Below are 6,000 nucleotides of genomic sequence, written 5' to 3'. Positions count from 1 at the left end.
GAGAACGGTTAATTAGATTCTCTCCAGCCATGGCCTGTGCTGCGTCAGTGCAGAAGGGCAATTTGCCTTGACCGCCTACTCTGGCATGAAGGACTGCAGACCATTCTCTCACAACTGTGGCTTTTGTCTCGAGCTGCTGCCATGCCCACACAACTGAGCCATCTAGCTGCTGTCAGCTCAGCCCTCAAACTACTGAGACATTACTAGGATGCCTTGTGAGAGCAACAACTGACACTTTAGAGCTGTTGATGACACAAATAGGAGGCTCTAGGTTCACTTTTGTGCGCCTAAATCAGTGCTGTATGACATAGTCCCCTTGTATACAGATATTACCCGAGGGAATGTGGCTATTTTGTTTGACCTGAGTGGGAGTTTGGTTATTACGGAGCATTGACTTAATTTCCCTGAAGAAAACAAGATGTTAGTCAGAGGATTGATCCCTCTATCTCATGCCCTCCTCAGATGTCACTGTTGTGTCTTGAGGTTTTCCTTTAGAAATACTTCAGCCAAGGGAGGGCTGATAAATGTTTGTCACAGCGGGATGTTGCCCGTAGACCGATGAGAGTGGTTGGAATATAGAAAGCGAAGAACACAAATGAAACTGAGATAGAAGAAGTGGAGTCTGCAAATCTGATAAAAAGAAACAGTTTTCCTCTGAGATGATGATGAGCATACACTGCTGTGTAATTCTGGGGTACACATACAGGTACAACACCCCGAGCAGCCTCACAAACACTGATAATGACATGCAGCATTTGAGAAAAGACAACAAGCTGAAATGAAAAGAGCAAGTGCTACAGTTGGTCTCAACACAATTTTGTGACTAGTTAAGGAAATGAGATTACAGACTCGTTTGCTTTGCTGTGTCCCCTCTCTCTCTCTCTCTCTCTCCTCCCAGACTGTCTGTGGAGCCTGAACTAATTATCTCCTCACTGATGCACCTGAACCTGCCAATTCCTGTTCGTGGAGACAGACAGGAGGGTACACGCCTGGATTAACCTTAACTATAACACTGAGAGAGAGATATTTTCGTGCTGATGATGTCCTGTTCCATGCCACTCTGCATTTGATATGGTATCCTCTGTGGGATTTGACAATTTGCAGTACGATCACATGCTTGCACTTGTTCTCCCTGTAGTTGAAATGCAGCACAGTGTGTACACATTTTGAGTTAGTCGCAACTGTAGGCACAGAAGATATTTCATAAGTATTATTGGCTGTCATGACTTTTTTCTTTCTAATGCGTAAAAGCTTTGAAAAGCTTTTTTTGTTTACATTTATGTAGACTGATATCCTGTAGATATCCTGTATTCATTCTTCTTGCAGACAAGATTTTGTATTGCCAGCGTAGGTGTTAGTAGACGTAGATGGTACCCTTACACCCACAATACAATACTTTCAACAAAGGTTCAGTTCAATTCTACAAAATTTACTGCGTCAACAATGTGAAAATGCGTGGTAAACGTGAGAGGGTTCTTATCTTTTGTGTTTCGATTTCTATAGTCTACCTGTAATTCTAAAGCAAATGCCTCAGATTTCTTATTCTCTAAGCTCATTCAAGCCTTGAAAGAATGTGTTATCTGAATTAGACTGGAAATGTCAGCACAGAAAGCAATTATAGCATTTTTTTTGTCATCTACAAATTGAATCCGGATTCTTTCATCTCATTTTTTCCCCTTTGGGTTCAAATCTTGCCAAAAATCAGCAAATAACTGGACATCTTATCGTATTTTAACAAACAGAAAAAGACATTCTTGCCGTCACATCAGCATTAAAGCTCAGTCTCATAGCTTCCTTTTTGCATAGAACATGTGTGATGCAAAAAAAAAAAGACAGAAGGAGGAAGAAAGAAAGGGAGACTGAATAACATGCCCACTCCTCTCAGGCGCAGACTTCCATTTGGAGAAAAGTGCGGGTACGTATCTCTACCTCTTCAGATTGCATTTGAAGATCCCTGTCTAACCATTTCTCTGTGTTATTGCCACATGTCGATGGATGGAGCTCTTTAAGAGTTTCTGGGTCTGCCTCTCAGATCCATGCCATTATGCTTTTGCTTTCTAGGAATTGTGATCTATTAAAACACGGAATCTGTGCAGGAATATACAGTACTTTACTTCTGCTGTCTTCTTTCTGTGCTGTTCTGAAAGTAAAGTAATTCATTTTATAAGTATCTGGCAAAATAAAATGTCATGGTGGAGGTATTTTAAATTCAATGTTGAGAACCATCATTTTTGTGATTTAGGATCATTGCCAAATATTAAATAAAAGGGCCATGTGATAATTATCTAAAGCAACCTAACCATACATGTACAGTTAAAAAAAACATTTATGTTTTCATAAAATACAACTTTAAATGATCCATTTGTTATTTAATGATACTAATACTTATTTGTTATGTTTTCACATAAATCAAGTAAGTAGGCTATAACAATCATTTTCCCACATTTCCATGCGAGTATGCAAACATGTAAGACTTGCCTGCGAATATAAAGGATATGTCAGCAGCATTAAACTTTCTCAACCACAGACTGCAGTACTTCAGTACCAACAACATACCATCTGAAGATCCATCTTTGAGTAGTGACATTTTTGTTTCTTTAAGGTGCTGTAGAATCCTACCCTATGGATCATTTAGTTTTACGATGTCTTTGATGAGCGTGGCAATAAAGTACAGCATAGCAACCATCTGTCCAATCTGCTCCTCTCTGCCACATGGCACAGTATTCTTCTTTCATATCCTATATAGTCACAGAGCTGAAAGGGCAGCTCTCTTTAATGTACTGTATATATTCAGGACATTATGAATATTGTAGCCTACATATCAGTACTGAATGTCCTCGTCTTCATTATTACATCCCAAGCGCTGCAGTGTTACACAATGTTGATGTGAAAATAATTTTGACTGCTCATGCAGTGCAGAATAAACAACTCTTTTCGACCATATGCTGCATTGTTTCAAGTGGAGCTGATTCTCAGTCACAACAGGAGGACCATCTAGTGGCTGAGCTGTGTATTTGTTACAAGATGCGGAGAACTGCTGTCGCTGTGGTAAGGAATGGTTGAAACAAATGAGTCCCCGGGGGATGATATGAGGGCTGTTGCTTACAGGAAATCAGCAATGCACTCGAGACAGCACAATGCTGCTCTTCATCAGACAGTACAATGCAGCATCAGTTAGCTACGCCTCCTGCTCGCTGCATCTGCTGCTCACAGAGGAGATTCAGACAGCAGCCGAGACAGATGACTCACTAAAAAGTTATAGTGTTTATGTTTATATTTCTTCCAGAGCCTGAAAGCATGTCGCTTGGTGAAACGCTCAATTGTTCAAAAAAAAAAAAAAATGTTACTATGGATACCAAATACAGTCACTGTCCACTTTATTAGGTATGCTTATTAGGAACAAAAAGTCTACTTGTATGTAGCCTATAATGTTCGGTCTGTGTTGACACTATGTTGATTAAATTATAGGTTTTAACACTGAAGTCATAATTAGTGGTCTCGCAATAAACATCTATTGGTATAATGTAGTCCAATACCACATCACCTTTAACTATAACCTCAGTAATAACATTACTGACAATGCCACCAAAAACTGAGCTCTGTAAAGATACATGTTATGGCAGAGCAGCTGTATTGAACGCCATTCGATTGCACAGTTGTGTTAGGTTGATCGAGCAGTGAAGACTGTTCAACAGTGTTTGCTTGTTTGTTTTCTTCAGCAGTGGAGATCTATAGTGCAAATCAGCTTGGCCAAAACTGAAGAAAAACCTTTCAAAAAGGAAGGCACCACGCATTTTTACATTAGGGCCCTTGGCAGCGACAGTGGCTTGCTAATGCCAGCATGGCCTGAACTCCTGGGAGAAGCTCCAGCCCCCATTTTAAGAGACAGTATCTCCTCCTGCTGCAGGAAATGTTACACTAGGGCTTCACAATTAATTGAAATATTATCGAAATCGCAGTATGGCCGAGTGCAATATCCAAAACGCAGGAGCCGCAAAAAATCACAGGAGCTGCAATTCTTTTGATAAAGATAAAATTTGTCACATTGTTGTCAGCATCTTAGGCATAGTGATGCTGCGGAGACGCCCTGGCATACAAATTATATTCTCTATTCGTAAAGGAACATGTTTGTTTGGTACAAGATCTAACAAAAATCACATCACCTTTTTTATATTTTTTTCTGTGAAATGAAATGAAATGCAAAACGACCATTCCAACTGAAATCGCAATCTCACATTGCAATATCTGCCAAAATAATCGCAATGTGATTGTTTTTGCATATCATGCAATCCTTTGTTCTACAATAGATAAATATTATAAGTCAACAGTAAAATAACCTCCTAAACACAAAAAAAGAGTAAAATTGCAAACGGCCTAAAATCAACATTTTGTTCTGGACGCAACCCCCTTGATCTATACTACACTTTCCCCCAGGAACCTGATCATAAAAGGGAAGGGGACTGGGTCGACAGTTCCTGGGCCCAAACCAGGAGATCACCAAGCTCAGTTTACCTTAAAGGTTATGGTGCATCCTCCTGACAAGGTGTAGCCTATAAAGTAACAAACAAACAAACAAACAAACAAACAAACAAACAAACAAACAAACAAACAAACAAACAAACAAAATAACAGAAGAGTAACAATAACAGAGTTTATTTTTTCTTTCCCATCTATCTGCAACCCTTCAAATTTTTTGTGACCTCTTGGAGGGATCTGGACCCCTTTATGAAACATTTAATGGAAACTGCAGACAAAAAAAATAACTTGAACATGAGCAGTTTCCTGATCTCACACTACAGCGCTATCACAATGGTGAGTCGGACATCTTTGGATCACATCTGAACAAGTCTTTCCTTTGTTTGAAGGGAACAGAGGCGAGATTGTAGCAGCATTTTGGGACAAATCCTGCAGCTTCTCCATGGAGAGTTAATATCAGAGCAACTCCTAATTTATGGCAGCAGATCTTACAGGAGGAGGTTCCATTTTTTATTTAGTTCTAAAAACAAAATTTGTTAGTCACTAATTCCCTGTCAGTAGAGAAACAGAGGATCTCCTAACGATTATCACTGATTTCTTTTTAAGCATAAGAGATACTGTATTAGATATTGTTTTTTATATGTTTCTTTATGAACGCTGACATTTGATAGAAGGTGACTGATTCATAAACACACTGCAGACATGAGTTTCATTTAATGATTTATTGACATTTACTTTTTTCCACCATGGTTTCTCTTGATACCAATAGTATTTACCATAAAGTTTCTTTTTCATTTAAATTACATTTATAATGTTTTACTCACATACACATTTATTGTTTAATTTTCTTATTGCAATAAACAAGAGTAGCCAGAATGAGTCAGGTATTGCTACAATTCGCCATACAAACTCTGTGTCCCCTCTGACAATGAAATTCAAAAATAACTTTATTGGCAAGACAAAATTACACCATAGCCTCTCCATCTCTCTCTCTCTGCTCTGGGAGAGACTGAGGGCAGAATAAGGCTAAGGCTAGTAGCCTAAACACAGCTAACATGAAATACCTGCCCAGAAAATAGGAATCTAACATTTATTTCCCATATGTGAATAATGAGGATGGGTCAATGGGAATACCACAGAAAGAACATATCACGGACAATATGAACATATCTGTGGTGCTGCTACTTGACTGAACTAACAGGGACATGGTTGTAGTACTTGGATTAGGTTGGGTTGTTGATCAAGTTTGATAGAATCCAGGATGATTGATCAATCTTCCTAAACCAAACATGTGCAGGTTTTTATCTCCATCACTGTATTAGGCCACTTTATAACTCCAGGATGCTTCTGTATCTGATTGGTGGGAAGTGGGGAGAGAGCCGGTCCCAACACACACTAGAATACAAATGGTACACACACCAACAGGAAAGAGAGCACAGATCCTGGAATAGTATCTTACTCACAAAATGAACTCTTCAAAGGAGGTTTCGTTCAGCAACAAAAAGAGCACAACGGTGGAAGCTG

Source organism: Seriola dumerili, unplaced genomic scaffold (genome assembly GCF_002260705.1).
Source record: "Seriola dumerili isolate Sdu_G_001 unplaced genomic scaffold, Sdu_1.0 BDQW01000056.1, whole genome shotgun sequence".
NCBI classification, from domain to species: domain Eukaryota; kingdom Metazoa; phylum Chordata; class Actinopteri; order Carangiformes; family Carangidae; genus Seriola; species Seriola dumerili.
This window is presented reverse-complemented; position numbering follows the sequence as displayed.